The sequence below is a fragment of the Dermacentor variabilis genome, chromosome 8 (genome assembly GCF_050947875.1).
Source record: "Dermacentor variabilis isolate Ectoservices chromosome 8, ASM5094787v1, whole genome shotgun sequence".
Taxonomy (NCBI): domain Eukaryota; kingdom Metazoa; phylum Arthropoda; class Arachnida; order Ixodida; family Ixodidae; genus Dermacentor; species Dermacentor variabilis.
The window spans coordinates 22,719,418-22,738,172 of NC_134575.1; the positions used below are offsets into that span (position 1 = coordinate 22,719,418).

Below are 18,755 nucleotides of genomic sequence, written 5' to 3' on the forward strand. Positions count from 1 at the left end.
GTACGACTACATCCCGAATGCCGATTGGAAAATTAAAAAAAGAAAAGTTATTGCACGGCGTTTTCCGCATTACCGCTGTATTGGACACTGGGGCCGGTAAGCTTTCCGTTGCACTAAAGAAATGGCAGCATAAAAATTAGTTGTAAGATATTTTAAAACCCACCCTTGACTCTTTTGACATCATAGTTTTTTTTTTGCAGTAGTTATACTCTTAAGCCTGGTGTACCGTACATTGCCCCCTAACTTCACTTCACCCTTTGACGTCCATCTTGTAAATCGATTTATATTAAATCTGATTGAAGTCGTCCAAGAGCTCGATCAATGAACCGTGTACCGGTAAGTGAAGTTCACGTGAAATACGAACGGCTTATAAGGAGCCCCGTCGTCATGGCATTTTTTGGTGTGCTTGTGCATTTAACAATATTTGAAGACACGTATGTCAGAAAGCAGACGCATTAAACAAAATAAGATGTTAAATTCTTCACAGCGGATCTTTCGCATAGCATATAAATATTGGCGTTTAAAATAAAACTCAGTCCTGTAAAGCTGCCATCTCATTCTATAGTAAAACCCAGTTATAAGCTGTACCAATTATGCACGTCCTAGGATGTATGCTCTGTGCTTTTGTTGTTTTTTCAACGAAAATGTTTTTTGGCGGCGTTTCGCAGGGTCAAATGGTTTATGAGAAAGTGCCAATGGAGAATAGTACGTATTCAAAGACAAACGCGGGTACCTAGAATTCGCGTATTCTCTTGCTTTCGAGACCGTCTATTACTGGTAATGTCTAAACCTGTTGTAGTTACTGGAATGATTGCCGTAGTGAAGTACAAAACCTTACCTTGCTGTTACAGAAGTGACGGAAGCTATGTTGAGAGCAACCAGCAATCCATTCGTTGTGCCTGATACTTTCATTATTATAAAATAATTTGATGTTTGAATATTGGATTCCGTCTGTAATTTTATATGTTCCTTTGGGAGTTTGATTTTTGCATGCTCCAACCGCAGCGTTTCTCTGAATGATCATTAATCGGCTTCTTGATGTTAGTACAAGAACATTACCACATGGCTACTCAGTTTTACAGGACAACCACAACGCTAGTCTGTTCGCGATACCGTTATACACCTGTACTCGAACCATATTTAGGGCCTTTTACGGCGCGCCGGAACACCAAGGGGTGTCGGCGCTTTTCTTTGAAAAATCGTTTTTCTTTAACATTGCGGTAGATTTTTTCATTATTGCTAGAAAAACTGAAGGCCATCTTTCGTTTCTTGAATTTCGCACGAAAATCTCAGCGCCGCTACGCCAGTGTGACGTCACATATTTCAAGGAATATTCTCTATTTGGAACGTTGTGTCCCAGTAGAATTTCTCGAAACTTGGGAAGGTCGGACTTTGACACCGTTACAAGTACCAAGCAAACACCGTCAAAATCTAGGACGTCAAGGCAAGCTGGTGCATGAAGCTCAGAGTGGAGTCGCCACCTGTCTCGTATTTCTGCGTCTTTTCAACCTTGCCCTGCCTTCTCTGATGCTAAGAGTGGGGGTTATCATACAGCACAAGGTAATGAAGCCTCATTATCAGTAACTGACTACTCAGGTGCAATAAGAAACAATTAAATTAATTACTAAAACGCAATATTTCTCAGGAAAGGTAGCAGCGAGCATATAAATATACCCAAACTATTTACTTAATGAAGGTACAGTTGTAGTCTCATTTCTTGTATCCATGTAGGAAGATAGCAAGCTTTGAAAAAAAAATTACTGGGCAACTAGTTGCTTGCGCCAGGCGCCATTTCAGCAATGTTTTGGATGAACGATTGCATATTGCATGCGTGCACACGTCATATATAAACAGGCCATTAGTGTTCTCAGTGTAAACGAAGACTGCAATGTAACAGAACCACAGCGAACCGGAACATCCTATTGTCTGTTACATTGTGTGTGGTCCGCTTGTGCAAGAAAGGGGTTCCGCGTAAAAGCTACATATATGTGGGACAATAGTATGGGTAGCTGTTTTTTGGAAGGCAGTTCCACATGCTTTTTCATATGCCCACTTAAAAAGTAAGAAAAAAGAAATGTAACATGAGAAAAGCCGTCCCGTATTTTTCGCAGTTAATTTGGAATGCCATTCTATTTAGCTAATACGACAAATAATTTGCAATATTTCCAGCTAAAGATGGAGAGTAAGCGGAAGAAGATTAAAACTTAAAGAAAATCGATGGTCTGCCAGAGTTATAGAACTTGTGCCGAGAAGAGGGAAACACACTTTCGAAGAACTCATTGCTAGGCTATTTGTTCGTGCGTAGTAAATATTGGTAGCTAATCACAAATTACTAAAAAGACACGAACACATACACGCACAAAGAAAAGCAAGAATAAGCGCTCGTGTCTGCCTGCTTCACATTCGTGTCTGTTTTAGAAATTTGCTTGGGGTTATCCTATAGTTAGGAGGAAAACGCACTCTTAGATGTCCGGTGCTTTGGGGGCTTCGTGTGACAATGAATTTGAAAGCAGAAGAACGGCATGGCTTCCTGCAGCATGTGAAAATTGGAGGGTAGGCCTATGTTCTGAGATAGATGTAAAATAGAACAGTGATAATGATGTTCATAATAATGACTCAGGTAGTGAACTAGGCCTCAGTATACGAGTAATGCTGAAAGCTAGAACGATAAAGGATACGTAGGGGTTAGAATTGCATTACAAACAACCACGTTAACCAGGCCGGCAATGAAACTAGAGAAAGTATACAGCAAAATGATTCTTAATTTTATTTAAATGTGTAAAAAGTGAGGATTTCTAGTTTAGGGCACATTAAGTAAGTGTCCCGCGCTTTCTGCACATCCTTTCTTGCGAATCCTTCAACAAGCATCGACTGAATTCGTATTTCTCACGTGAACTCCTGGAATACCTGATGTTATATTTATCTGTGCGATAGTATAGCAGCTTCAGATAGCAGCAGCACAACTGCAGAAAAGATGGAAATCGATATCGATGTAAACGTATATTTCGGTTGTTATATTCGTATTGACGATAATCAGCGGTGATGTTGACGGCGACCTGTGTTATGTATACCGAGAAATTAAACGTATTCTGCGTTTAATCATGGAACATTATTCCAGAATACCGAGATCAACAATGTTCCGTTATCTACTACAGTGTCTCAATATATATTTGTCTTGTTCTAATGCCAATGCATGCGACAGGGGACTCTAAACCACACCACCTTTCCGAATGGGTGAAATACTGGTGGCTTCTAAATAAGCATGTTAGGTACAATTTGCGGCTCATGTAAACCGACAGAGTGCGGTAACCCACTTGTACGCATCTTCAGATTCCTGTCTGTTCAGAAACATGACCATCCCAAGTGGAACTTATGGGCAACCCACCAATAGCTGCGTGAGGGGCTTTTGCGTGGGGCCGAGCCAGACAGTTTGGTATCAGAAGTGAGTGTTCTGTTCATTTCAAATTATCAGTATAGGAAACCGTGCCAGGATTTTGTAACCGTTTGGTCTAGGTAGCAATGTGGTACAAATTAAGCTACTCAAGCTGCACAGCTGCTCGCATTTTGAAGCTGCTAATATATGTACAAACTTTGCTTGTTCGTTTTCATGTACTACCTCATATATTGTTACCTTATTAATCGTTTGTCAAGAACTGCATTTCCTCATTCAGCTATGAAGTGTTTCAGGCGTTCCAGTTGAAATATTTCCGAGAAGTTTAACTTTTGTCGCTATTTCCTAATGTGATGCTAATTAGGTAAGGAACAGCAGTGTTAACGCCCTTTGGACATTTCATGAAATGAATGTCGTTCCAGAAGCAAAGTGCAAATACTCATTGCAACAGGTCTCTTGCATACTGAAACTCCCATTGAGCCAGCCCGTAAGCGCTGCTACAGTGACTTTTCTGCGAAGAAATGGCTCTCCGAGTAAAAAAATTTATGCATCCGTACTTAAGTAAGAATACATACCAAGCGTGAAAGAACGAGAACGAAAGTCCTAGCTGCTTACCTAATCTCCGTAAGTCAGCAAAGGTGCGGTTGGCGGCGAACGTGGTGGCGAAATAGGCCAGTGAGAAAGCTACTGGAACGCTATATATAGCGAGCATGATTTTCTGCACCGAGACAGGAACGATGTCCCTGTAGGTGACGCACTCGCGGGCACGCAGATGTATTCGTAGCCACCGCAGCTAATGCCAAGATAGGAAGTCAGGCGCCTGCTTGCTCTTCAAGGATTTACCATGTGCGTTACGTGCTTGACTGCATGTTGGACAAATGAATTAGAAGTTATGCGCGTAGCTACAAAGCACGCTTTCCCATCATATAGACTGGGTTCATGAAGAAAGCACGGAAAAAAGAGACATTAACAGAAAAAGAAAGAAAAAGCTTTAGATATATAGCTAGTCTCGGGCTACGCCACCAGGCTGGAGCATAGACCAGCACCGTGATGTTGAAGGGAGCACTTTAGGATCTACGAAGTCACCTTTCAAAATAAAGGTCTGTTGCAGTGCCACTTGACTCTTATAGAATGCCTCACCAGGACAGTGCTCGAGTCACGCCTGCACGGACAGCGGCCAGTCGTCCAGTCGTCGCAATGCGTTGAACAGTGCTTACCTTTGTGATTGAAATCGAGGACAGCGGCTCGACGTTCTCTTCGCAGCCCCAGGCATCGCAAGCAGCACTGTCGGTCATACCAATTAGTGCAGTCCTAGTACCATGGGGAGCACCAAAGTGATGCCTCACTTAAAGGATGTCCGGTTGAAGGTCGGAGCTACAGTGAACGCTCTCGTATAGTGCAGTCGCCTTATGTTTAGGGTGTATCATTCTGCTAAAAACAGTGCGCATTCCAGGTAACATAGCATCTCTAACGAAGCGTTGCGATGCTAGCACACCCATGGGACGCCACTGTCTTGATTTCCAAAGCATGGTCATGTGTAAGAAAAATTTATTTAGTACCTATAATGGATAGCTGGTTTCAGCAACTGTCATGCCATATTTATGTTTAGTATGCTCAGTATACCTGTATGAAAGCCTATGGCAGAATGAAGTCCACAGGTGTGGGAAAATAATAAGAAAAAAGATTACAGGAATGATGAGAAATGATGAGTTGACAAAGTCACGAAGAGTTTGAAACCAAAAGCACGAAGTTTAGGGAAATATCTGTATTAACCGTCACTCCCTTGCTGGCTGACAGAATGCCCGCAAATAGGTGGCGGTAGGCATAAGAAAGTTTGTGAAATTCAGCTCTTGCAGCCTAGATAGCGGTGCGGTTTTTTCAGCACACAAAACGGAAGGACATATGCGACGGAGCAGGAAATAACCCCAGGCACTTAGCCAAAGAACGCGAAGTATTGAAAAGTCGGGGCAGGAATTACGCTACCGCACACGAGTTTTGTTTCTGAGTGACAATGGTCCCGTCTCGGAAGAAGAGCGGTCTAACTTTAGCAGGCTGTCGTTTTCAAATCTATCAAACAATGCTGTAGAGTGCGAGGTTCTGCTTCCTGTGCGTGTCTCACTTCACATATATTAGCTCAAGCATAATTCCGAGAAATCCCATGTTGCCAGCAGCTACAATGCATTTCTTCATTTGTTTTCGTTCTAGTTGCAGTGAGCCTGTCAAAATTCGAGATGGCGATGCAAACTGCACTGTAATGGTAAACATCACTGCTCCTTATCCTCGCTGCTGCCCGACGACGGTGTGCTCTAAAAGTGAAGGTGGCGTTGGTGCTATTTAGACTTTCCGAGTGCCAACAGCATGGCAATATCCATCCCCCCTCCCCCTCCCCCGCCCCCCAAGAAGAGAAGCAAGAAATAAACATCCTGATGTACTATACTTAGGTATAATACTGTCACGTGTTTTTTAGAGATCATTTAAACACACGCAGCAGAGATGTTGTGCTACGTTGATTTTACTCCAAGACAAGCCCGCTGGCAAATGGACGAAAGATGACTTTAGGAATAAAAAAAGCCAACACTCACGTTTTAATACACTACGCAAACAAGGAGTTGTTTTAGGCTAGCATTACATATAAAATACAGAGGAATGGTCACGGCATGACATACAATGACAAGCTATGGCGTCAGAGGAGAGTTCACTAGGTTATCAAGGGATAACAAGAGCAAAGGAAACCACAAGGAAATAAGCAATTCACCAGTTAGCGGTGATGATGGCCTTTGAGCGATCCAGTTCTCGATGGCACGAACCGAATGAGACAGGAGTCAGAATAGAGTAGCTGGTTACAGACGACAGACATGACGATGCGCTCGACTGTCACTTTGCAGTCGGGAAGTACTCACAACGGTACGTCACCGGCTTCGCAGATTGAGTGGATGCCCTTAGCATACCGGTCGAGGCACTCGCCAACCTGCTCTTCCACGCCTCGTCGCCTGGCTTTGGGAAAGCCGTCAGGACCGGGCCGACCACAGACTGCTACGAAGAAGACGCCAGGTCGTAGCGAAATACAGAGCCAGCTGGGTACAGGCCTCGTGAGCACGGGTCCAAACTCCCGTCAAGCTCGCGCCTCTGCACCCTAGCCGCTTCCTCTTATTTTAAAAGCCAACGTGTCTTCCTCTTGTTGACGCTTCCCCTGCCGCTCTCACGGTTGTTGTTGTCGCCTTCAACTTATGGCACGTACCCACGGAAGGGGATGGGCTCAGCACTCTCTTCTTTCCCGTCTTAGTACTTCTACTCCGTTTGCACCTAGTGTGCATCACCGATTGGTACTTGTGTTTGCCCCAGCCACGGCTGCCGCTTTTCGACTGGGGCGAAATGCGAAAACAGCCGTGTACTTAGATTTAGGTGCACGTTAAAGAACCCAAGGGGGTCAAAGTTATCCCGGAGTGGCCCCACTACGGCATGCTTCATAATCAGATTGTGGATTTGTGACGTAAAACCCCACCATATAATTTTTCGCTTCTGTTTGTTTGTGTTTTTCGTTGCGACGCTTGGCGTACTCGTGCGAAACTGACGAAGCACGTCGTCGTCATATTTTAATTTGGCCTGTGAGGAGTTTCTACCCCAATTTATTGTACATTATTTACTGAACAATGATTGAGATCGACATGGCATCCTATGCGACACATTTACAGCTACAATTTATCCATCAGAACAAGACGAAACTCATATAAATTGCGTCTTCGCAAAGATGGGTTCCCGGGTACCGCGTGTGTGTGTGTTTGTGTGTGTGTGTGTGTGTGTGTGTGTGTGTGCGTGCGTGCGTGCGTGCGTGCGTGCGTGCGTGCGTGCGTGCGTGCGTGCGTGCGTGCGTGCGTGCGTGCGTGCGTGAGCGCCAACAGCCGCTGCATGCGTGAATTATGATAGGTGGTGTACATTTCTACAAAGTTACCAGGCAACCAACACTCTACCGCAGGGAGCACAAGGTAATATGATGAAGTACTGTGCATTTTCTGGTAACTCATTCTAAAAACAGACTAATTATTTACCTATTTATTTGTCAATCAGCAATGCTCCCCTTTTGCACAATAAATTATATCAGAGACTTGCAGAATATGCACAATTTTAATATTGATTGCAATAATTACGAAGAAAAGAAATTTACATTTTCTATGTTCCTGTTCCTTCCTATGTTTCTGTACCTACGTTCATTCGAGTTATAGAAACTCTTCGCGGGCAACGAGCCCGTTAAGACGCAAGGCACGCTTTGATTTGGCCTTACCTTCGCGGACAAGGAATGCCCGAATAACACGGCCTTCCGAGAGTGAGGCTGACGTGGCTCCTCTGGGTAGGCCTTTCCCCTCACTCAACATCTGGCGCGCCACAGCACGAGCAGCTCTGTCAACACCTCCTAGACAAGAAGGCCGGAGTGCTCGGCGAGTGACGTCACGGAGAAGAGGCCGGCGGCACCCTTGGAGATACGGGTTGAATGAAGGGATCGCGGCTTCGTTCACCTAGCAGCAGTATGCTTCCATTGACTGCTCCACACTTTTTCTTCAGTCGAAACTGCGGAATGAGCAGCAGACACCTTACAAAGCATTTATTTACAGGCACAGATACAAAACAGCTTTGTAAAGCTTGTGCAGGTATTGATACTAGCAGCTTTTTATAGCGTCACGCTTTGCCGTCTTTGTAATGTACGTGTTTTGTGAAGTATTATTATTATTATTATTATTATTATTAATAATATTATTATTATTATTATTATTATTATACCCCCATACTTCATACCTATAACTTAAAATAAATTCAATCCATAAAAACTTTTCCGTCTGTATTTTTGTACTTATGTTTTTTATGGCGCGGCAATGATGAATGTAACGCACTTGATTAGCTTCACAATTGCATATGAACAATTTTATTACCGCAGTCAACTAACTTACAGCAACTCAAGTAAGTTTAGAAATGGCATATAAAACATTCGTGCAGGTACTTACAAGTAAACAGCTGCCTTATTGGGCAGAGTTTCAGGTTTTCCTTGCCTTAACATTGGCATCCAATATTTTGTCATTCATCTTGAAGCAGTAGTTCTTCAATAAATATTAGTGCTACACCACAAAAGGTGCCTTAACACAAATTCACATTTCTGTCCATCCTCGCTGGGGTCGAACTCTGAGGAATCATCACTTTCTGTAAAGGCACTTCCTGTAATGGAGCAGTTAACCTTTTCGTATTTTTCAAAAGTAACTATTTAAAGAAGTTCTGAACATCTTACCCTGGAATGCGGTAATGCAATGAAGTCTGCACGTGGTAGCACCCTAATCCAGGCATTCTGGGCTTCTTCATCTTGCGGAAACTAAGACATGATTTTTCTGCCCCGATTTGTACACGTAACTGCTCCGGCAATTGGGCATGCAGAACTGATTAGGCATATCTTGGCATGGCACTCCACATTCCGGGGCAATGAAGACTCGCTGTGCACACAATCGCAAGCACAGCACAAGTGTTGATACTACATGCGCTGGTCACGTCAAGAAAAAATGTGCGTTCGGAATCATGCGACAGCATGGCCCAGCATGCCGGCACTTGTTTAACCCCGAAGCTATTCAAGGAGCGGCAGGACTTCTGGAACTAATCGAATGGTTGTCGCCGCCGTCGGCCTCTCGGTCTTCTCCGAATAGCCGGAGTTAACCATTGTATATCTTCCGCGCTTCATTTTCAACACAGGTGCGCTGCTCGTAGCTTCGTAGCACGTTCCACGGAACTCCTATGTAGGTCTCTTTTGCGTGACGTAGCTCAAGGGGAGAGGGTGAGCTTTAAGGCTTCAAGTTCTCTAGAGGGTGTTGGCTCTGCTGCCATTCGCCCGCTCTGCTTCGTCGAGGCGCGCTCGTAACGTGGCGTGGCAGCCAGTGGGGCTTTAGGTTCTGTTTCGCTACTACAGGCTACAGACTCCGGCGAAATACGAAAACGCCCGTGTACTTAGATTTAGGTGTACGTTAAATAACCCCAGGTGGTCAAAAATTCCGGAGTCCTCCACTACGGCGTGCCTCATAATAAGAAAGTGGTTTTGGCACGTAAAGCCCCATAATTTAATTTTTTTTAGGCTACAGACTCCGGCTTTTTCGCTCAACGGGTCATTTGATGCTTTCGCATCAATACCAAATTGCGTACACAACTTTGGACGAGGCGATTGAAGGCGCTAGGAACAAGGTCACGCCTTGGCGTTGGCACAGTAGCGCAAGTTTGCACGCGGGAGAAAGGAAGACAACGTAGGTAGGCATCGCAGCCGTTCTAAGAATCGACGCAGGTAATGGCTTGGAATAAATGATGATGAGCAAGAAATATCATCCCTCTGTAGATGCCACATGCCGGTAGCCAGATTTATCTTTGTTTTCGCTTATCATTAACACGAAGGTGTGTTCACCGTGTGGTACCCTAAAGCCCCTCTCATTTCGTCTCGGCTTTGTAAAGGGATAAACGCAGCGTTAAGACCATGTGGGGGGAAATATCATTTACAATATATGAAATGCTAGCACGGTGCGAAAACAGGTTAAAATTCAAGCGGGAGCCCGTGCGCCCTTCCTCTCGAGAGAGACCGCTTCCAGCCAGAGATTCAAAGTCACACGAAACGCCTCTGCGTAAAACGAACAGCCTTCAATGTTAGGGGTTAGTACACGTGACCTCGGTAATTCGGTCAGTGCGCAACACGCAATACCGCCATAGGAATTTCGTCACTCATCAAAAAGAGGAAGAGAAAAAATCAAAATCTATTCCACTCTGTGAAGGTGGATCACCAGTGAAGCTGTTCAGCACACAACACAAAGGTGGGAAAGGACTTTGAACGAATTTACGACCTCATTTGCCCTTACTTTTATATACATTATCGTGGACGACGGGACCGCCGCCCCGAGACTCCGGAGGAAACTAGACAGGCGTGACGTTTCGACGGAAGCACCACTACGTGAGAGCCGAAGGGAAGGAAAGTAGATATGCAAGCGCCTGGAACGCCGACAACGAGAGGGCGGTGCGAACGTAGACATGGTCGACACGGGCTTAAGTGTAGTATCTGTTCTTATCAGCTTAATACATGACACGGGTTGTATCTGGATGCAAAGTGTGAAACTTACTTTTGCAAGTTGGTGGAGTGCTTGAAGCCTACGTCGCAGATTGGCATGGTATTGTGCTAACTTGGGATTGGACTGCGGTTAGTACAAGCGCAGAACAAGAACGCACGGAACCCTAGCCATAAACAGCTTCGCTGTAAAAAGAAGACAACGAACGCGGCGTAACAGTACCACGATTCCTCCGTCTTGGCATGAGAAAATGGAGGCAAGAAATATTGTTAGTACACGCTAATGAAGCAAAAAAAAAGAGCAAGTATCGCCGCTGGCAGAGAAGCTCGCCTCCAGGAAGCTAGGAAACACGACACTTCAATATCTGCTATATTCTCCAATAGTAAACTTATAAAAAAGAATATTATGGTATAACGTTCCCTAGACGGTACCATAGCGATTACAGTGTATGAAAATTGTTTTCAATGGAACGTGGAGAGCGGCATTTTAAATCAAAAGTCAGATGGAAATCAGCAAAATAATGAGCAGGGTGTAATATCTGGATCCCCGCAAACAATGTCTACAAACTCAAAATCTGTCCCGCTAACAGTCAGCGACCCGCGGTAACCTTGTCACCGCGCTGATTTACTGGTTCCTTCTTTAGTGCTGATGGAAATGCCACAGCAGCATACTTTAATAGACAAAAGGATAAAACATGGCGGAGTAAATATTCCCAACAAGGTGAGGCTTGGGCATGTGCCAGAGAAAATCTAGAGACCACTCAATACATTCCTATGGAATGCGAAGGGATTCACCCAGTGACAACCGTACGTGACGTACACTTTCTAGGAGCGCTTGGATCACAGTCGCCTACTTTCCTGGTATTGCGGCACCCTCTGCGGCATTCCCGTTACTGTTCAGCTACCCTTTTGCCTCTACATCGTTGCACTTTCCAGCATCGCAGGGACGAGCCAACGGGCGAGCTGGTACTCAGTCTTCGCAATTCGTCAGAAGAATCAGTGGTGTGAGTGGAGTGGATGTTGGCAGGAATCAATCTCTTGATCTTCTAGCCGCAACAGCGCGACTGCACCGGCCAGCGCTGACGCAATATCCCCGGGAAACGTGAACGGGCGTGTTCATGTTCATATTCATGTTTCTTTAGTCCAACAACTTCTTTGGGCTCTTTTGCTGTGACTTTCACGCATACGATGAGCACGTAGGTAGCATTTGTCTTTTAGAAGCTCTAAGGCTCCGCTGACCACCTTTTATCCGGGTGGAGATTTAGTAAGCCTTTGTCACTCCGGAATTCGAGAGAATGAAGTTGCTACGCTACGAGCCGTCTAAGTTTTTAAAGCCCTTCTCGGAAGGGTTGAGGAAGTGCTATTTTCGTGGATTGGGCGTTCACATAGCAATGTACTGTTGATGTATGCTTGTGTGCAGCGAAAATATATAGGAGTCACGATTTCATTTGTTGACGTGACAATGCTATATCGGCCACGCAGCTCCATCAAGAGGGTTTGTGAGTGGCAGCGCGTTTCGTTACACTGTAGACAAATAGCTTCCGCTTGGTCGAAGCCATCACGAAAACTTTTGCTATTCACTAGCACCACCTGACCATTCGATGTAGCAGAAGCTTGATGTGGGCGAGTTGGTTTAACATACTTGATGAAGAGAAAAGAGCGCTACAAGGACGTGGACTGCAAGAAGAACAAGTACGACGGACAGGCACCCCCCCTCCTATCCAGCTATCCAGCCTGTCCGTCGTACTTGTTCTTTTAGTCCGCGTCATTGTAGCGGTATTTTCATTCGGTGTACAATGAGGTGCTCAATTTGACGTTCGAGATTACGCAATTGTGGAAATAACATAACTTCAGGCAACTAATTCTGACATATTATCTGTTCAACGATAACAGAAAAATTCATCAGCGTGAGAAAGGCCATTGGTAACAAACCACCAACGCTTCTATCATTGTATCTCGTAGCCTTTCTTAAACAGGTTGACCTGCGTTACTGGAGATACGTTGCATTAACTAGAACGCATTCCAGAATACTATGGGGTCACCTAAGCATTTCTTAAGATTTGTAAGTTCGAAAGTATTACTTGTCACTGAGTGTGTCGCTGAGTTATGTCGCTATGTTACGTCGCAGAGTTTAGAGTTGCGGCAAAATGTTGCTCAGTTTATTGCTGCTGCGTTATGTGTCCGTGTGTAATGTTGAGCAGTTCCCATTGCTGTTTTCCCCGCTGCTGCACTTGTCGCTGCTTCCGCTGCTGTCTTGCTCGCTACACCGCGGTGTTGCCTGCAGTTGGCCGTGCTCGTTCCGCCGCCACTCGCTATGCCTATCACGTTGTCGAGGACTTGGGTGAGGAACGTTGTTTGGACACCATCGCTACGTTGCGATGGTATCATAGTTCGCAGGAAGTAAACTGGCTCCTCCCACCACGCTTTAGTGTCTCGCCTGACGATGTAGGCGTCAGTAATTCAACTTGGGATGATGAAGACTACGTAGCGCTGACAGTGGCCCCACTCCTATCAAGCACCAGCTATATAATCGCCCGCCAGGCTGAACCCAACCACGTGCGCAGCCTTGAAGCCTATCATTACTGCCGCCTGTTGCAACGGTGCCGCAATGCAGCGCTGGAGGGGTGGTTAGCGGTCTCGGCTACGCAGTGGTAGCAGTGGTGGTGGGGCACAGAACCGAATCTTAACCCTGTCCACTTTTTTCTTAGTTGCATGAAGCAGACGTAATTTTCGTGCCGTTTTCGTGCCGCGTCTTTCCTGCCCCGGCTTGCTGATAACGGAATTGCCATACAGTGAACCATGTAATGCTCTCGCACGCAAAAATGACACAGCCTTGCAGTCAAGGCGAAGGTACAAGCAAAGTGCGGCCGCAAAAAAAAAAACAGTTGTCGTCTTCGTCGATGCACAAAGCAGCCGTATCCAAACTGCCGATGGCAAAAGCACCGTCCCTGTGTCTCCTATGGCAAAAAGCTAGTAGCAGCGTCGTACTCCCTGAGAGGAGAAACGAAAAATTTGAGCCGCCAGTCCAACAGAGGATGATGTCTGGGCCCCGGAGACACCTCATATGTAACGTCGGTAACTGGAAGCAAGACGTGGTTAGGGCCGCGATAGCGCGAGGCGAGCTTCTCAGAGACTTTGACAAAGCAAAACGTGCCTATTGCAAGATCAAGGATTTAGGCCTGAAGACAAGGAATTAGGGTCATTTCCTGTAGGAATAGTCGCAACTGGCAACCTGGAACACGGACATGAGGTTGAGGGTGGTCGTTCACGTGATGTCAGCACAGACGAAAGTATCGCGTGTGAGCACATCACTCGAGGTCACAAAAGAAGTTGCAATGTGTCAATGAGGAGGACAGGTTCGCGGCCAAACAAAAGGTAAAAAGGAAAGTAGTCGGCCGTCTCATGTGGTGAAGAGTTATATGTGAATGTAATGAAACGTAATCCGATGGAAAAGTCTCAGTGATCATCGGACCGCGTGATCTCTGACATGCTACTGCGCATAGAGAAAAGAAATGAGAATATAAATTGTAGATGATAGTATGTACAAAAAGTCAAAACCAGTGTTTAAACATTATGAATTAAGGAACACTGAAGAGGCAAAAACATGAAATAAACGCTGTTACTTTTTGTGCAGTAATCGTTTTAGTGTTTATTGAAAGTGTAGCAGTGTTTTAACTTGTGCTAATTTCGTAAATGCAAGAGACTCCACATAACCTGTTTATACAACATTTATTTACTCAATGAACTATAACAAACGCTTAACTGCAAAATTTATATTTTGTCAGGTGGAAGATAAACTCATAGCTTCGTATCTTTTCGTGAGCGGGTGGAAATGCTTGTTGTCTGCGGATATGACATGACGAGTGGTTTGGTGCAGAATAAATGACGCGTCGATTTCAGTCCTACGTGCACACATAATTGGGGCAGCATGTCGGGTATTTCCCATCATGACTCACTAATTCACAGTCCGGATCCTCGTTCAACAGTGGAGGGGTGCAGCTGTAGAAGATAAGCATCGATGCATATTAGTTGCATGCACAGTAACTATGGTTATAGCTACGGGTGTGCGGACAGTGATTTCTCATACCGAATCAGAAACGAATAAAATAGTGCCAGAAGCGAATCACATCGAATATTCAATACTTTTCGTATACTTTTCAAATAATCCACAGCCGTTATCACCATTATTACAAAACAATCTTAACACCCTAGTATTTTTTAATTTAGCAATTTTATGTCATTACATAGTACTTCATGAAGCGTTAAAAGCAGAAATAGAGCATTAGGGGCAAACAAGTAGCGTCTTCACGTGCACAGGGCTATAGAGAGATTGCGAATGATCGCTGTTCACCCTGTAAATTATGGCTACCTAAGTGACGTAGCCTACTTCCTTGTGCAACTTATGATGTTTTATGTCTACACTATGCTCACGGGGGTGAAAATTTACCGTCACCTTGCTCCAATTCAATATGCATTTGCGCACAGTTGATGTTCCGAAATATCCAAAAAGTATTCGAAAGATACTTGCGTTTACAAATAGTGACTACTCGATTCAAAGACCGAAGCGAATAAGACACTGTTTGATTCTTTATGTGAATCTTTAGAATATTCGTACACTCCTACTCACTTCAAGCGCAAGCACTAACATATGGAGCATTCAGAACATCACTATTTAAAAGAAAATAAAAACTCTCATGTCGTATTTCTAAGCGATAACGTTTCGACTGAGTACAGCAGCTGCTTCGACATGCACAGTGGAATAGTAACATGAGAGAAAGGGTTAAATAAATGGGCAAAACAAGCATAGTGTGAACAGACAAAGCAGATAATGGATCACCAAAGGTATCTGCCTGCCGTGTATTAAGACATGCAAGAGTCTTCATTGTTGACATGGCGAGAGCAGGAGCTCTCCGTCGTCAAGTGGTTTACTCATAGTCATACAGTTTGCTTTGCACAACAAAATATGCGAGTATAGCAACAAACGGTAAACAGTTAAGTGCGTGCTTCCACACTAGAAAATAAGACACGTGTACAGCTATATTTGGGGACAGCTTTTCTATGAGTACTGCCGAGCTTATGGAATCGATCTCAGTTTACGCACTATAAAACAGTTTCTCTGCTCAGCTCACAATTTCAATGATAGGATATAAATACGGGTTAATTTGTTGTTTACAAAGCACACTCGTGAGTATTCATGAATATAGTAAATGCATTATAGTGCTCGCACAAGCCTGAGTTGTTTACAGCAGAAGCTTTATATGGGCGAGTTGGTTTTGCATACTTGGAGAAAAGAGCGCTACGAGGACGCGGACTAAAAGAGGAACACGTACGACGGATTTGTTTGCTTAGTGAGCAACACGCTACCTGCACTAGTGTTTTCCGTAAGTCATGAAGTCCACCTCATGCACCTGGTCATTTGCTGTCACAGTCTAGTCACTAAATTGTTCGAAAAATTAGACGGACAAGTCGGCAAACATATTTTACCTAAGCTGACTAAGCGGCTGTTGTTTAAATGCCACAAGTGATATTGTAATGCTTCTATATGAAAAAGAGAACATGTCGCTCTAAATGAAAGGCATGTGTATATATATCTTCCTTTATTTTGGGACAATGTCGATAATGAATTTAAGCAATTTGACGAGTTCTCACTTTTGCATACGTCAGTAATTGGTTCATTCATTACAAGCGCGAATTAATACAAACAACGAGCCCCTGGTGTCTGAAGCCGCGCTAGTCTAAGCCAGTGGCATACTAATGTAAAACTTATTTGGAGGAGCGGTAAACCAAAATGTAACCAGATGCTCAAGTTTCAACCACTTCTGCATACTAGTTCCCTGCGTTCTGATGTCCAGAAACAATCTAAAGATGACCGTCGATACAACAGTCGAACTTTGCGGTTGATGTCAGATGAAGAGCAGCGAAACCTTACAACACCATCCACTTTCCTTAAGGCAGGTAAGCCGATCGAAATGACTACCAGTCGTGGGTAGCTGTTGAAGTAGGCAGGACCGGAATGAAGCTTCTGTTTATATCATTAGCAGTACGCAGCGGCAGGTAGCACAAAATCGTTTGCACCGTAAAAAAATGTTTTATAGTTGATTCGCCTTAGCAAGTAAACTGAAATTCTGGCGCGTTTGCATCGCTGTCACCATCGTCATGCTCCCACAGTGCAGACAGGTGGGGCAGTCCGCGCGTGAACTTTAATAGGAGTCCAGAGACGCGCCGTGCATTTGGCTGCAAAAGCGACGACGCAAAATGGGCACCTGGTCAGGCTTCCCTCAACTACGACCGTTCTGGAGAGCCCTCCAGACTGGTCGCGGCTCAATCTGGCTCATCCGGCTCTGCCAGAGCCAGAACAGTGTTAAAAAGGAGAGGACAATCTTATATCCTTTGCATCCATACATGAGCGTGCCTGCATGCGCACACACATAGACACCATGGCAGAGTTCATATTGTACTGAGATATTCAGGGAGCTCTAAAATACGTAAGTATTACGAGCGCAGTTTTTCGTTCTTATATTTCTTTTTTTTTTTTGCGGAACATGCCGGCTTTCGTCACTGTGGCGGTGGCCTGGTTGCTCTCTTGCCGAATAGGCCAACCAATCACAACAGAGTATGCACGCCACACGCGCCGTTGCTTTTCTTGTACCACCACAAGATGGCGTTTGTCTCCCCACATCCACAAAGTAAACGCAACAAGTAAACATGTCCGCAGTAGAGATTAGTAAGCGGCGATAGGAAGAGTGGTGGAAGAAAAGTGGGGAAACGACAAACAACGGAGGCGTGCAAAAACAAAGTTCACAATAGGTGTTCAGAAAGTGTTGTTATGAAAATTCATCACGTTTTTTTTTTAAACATAGCTAGGACATTAGGCAATATAGTAACAAGAGCTTGGTGGCACAACCCACCGCCCCGTTTCAAAGGGGACGCTCATAGTATCCATCCATCCATCCACCCGCGGCAGCGGCGGCTCCGGCAGTGCGTTGAAAAGAAAAAAGAAAGCTCGCCTTTGCGCATCCGCGGCTGCACGAAAAGGAGGAAGTAAACGCTTCTTGCGGGTAGAATGGATTCAAATTGAGCTAGGTATGTATGTGCATGCTGTCTCTGAAACCATGATCTGCCGAGAGCTGCCGAGACGATCTTGTTGGGCCTCGTGTTGTGCTTCCCGCTTTTCTTCGAGCGTGCGGTGGAGTGCATCCGATTGACCCTTAGTGGTCACGACGTAGTGGGTTACTGTCATTTCTATGCTGTGGCATTTGCACCTATTTTTTTCCAGAAGGCGACATTGAGTAAGAATGACGAAGGGGGCTCATCGATTATACGGGAATATATGGTAGCTTGTATGATTTTGATCAGCTCATGTTCAAGGAGGAGGGCTCGATGTGGTCAAACATTGCGCGGTAGGTTGCTGTCTTCAACCGACTGGCGCACCTAACCCAAATCAGCTGTTATTGTAGACTTAGCAATTACCCTTCCTTTCTCTTTTTTCGGGTCTGCAAGCATTTTTTTTTCTTCATTCATTGGTTATTCCTTTCAGGTGTTGCGGAAAGCGTGGGGACAAGAACAAGGACGATCAAAAATTTTATGTTCTCTTTATAAACTTAAAAATTGGTATACATCGCTAGCAAGCGGCGAAAACAGCTCCTCTGTCTGATTTTATCTAGAAAAAGACAAAAATGATGAATAGAGACTGAAATTAACAAGGCTTATCTTATCGATTAATAGAAAAAATAGCTGTCATCAGACTCAGATAAAGTCTATTTGGCGATTGATGAATGCGCACTCACTTCTGCCACGTAACCACGCCATCTTTACAAGACACATTGGAACAGGGATATTGCAGTGTCATCCAGGAGCCGTTCCTGACTCTCGTGTAGTTGACTTTACAGCTTCCTACGATCAATGTAGTCAAAATAATATTCAGTAAACACTTTTACTCACCAAAGGTTAGCCGTTTTAGTTCCATCTTATGCCAAGCAGCAAATGAAATATCTAGCTAAGAAAGCGGTAGGTGGCTGTTCAAATGAATGTTACTTAGTTCCCGTTCAGAAAAAATATACGCATTAATATTGACACTTCCTGCAGTTTAGCTCAGTGGCGTACATTTATTCTTCACGGTAGAAACATATAACGCCGATCGAAAACGTTTCCACATCTTGATATACCAAAGAAAACACTTTATTTTGTCTTAATCAATGCACGCTTACTACAGTTAGAAATTGCAGCGAATGCTTCGCCGTAGAACAGTCATATCACACACCGCTGCAGAAGTCCCAACGAATTTTTAACTTCGCG

General features: G+C 44.5%; 1 long non-coding RNA gene across 1 annotated transcript; it reads left to right on the plus strand.

Moving 5' to 3' along the window:
• Window positions 1-562: 562 nt before the first annotated feature.
• LOC142590954 (uncharacterized) lies at window positions 563-5,804 on the plus strand. Its single transcript, XR_012830292.1, has 3 exons — window positions 563-705; window positions 3,331-3,442; window positions 5,597-5,804. It is a non-coding gene; the product is annotated as an uncharacterized LOC142590954 (long non-coding RNA).
• Window positions 5,805-18,755: the final 12,951 nt, after the last annotated feature.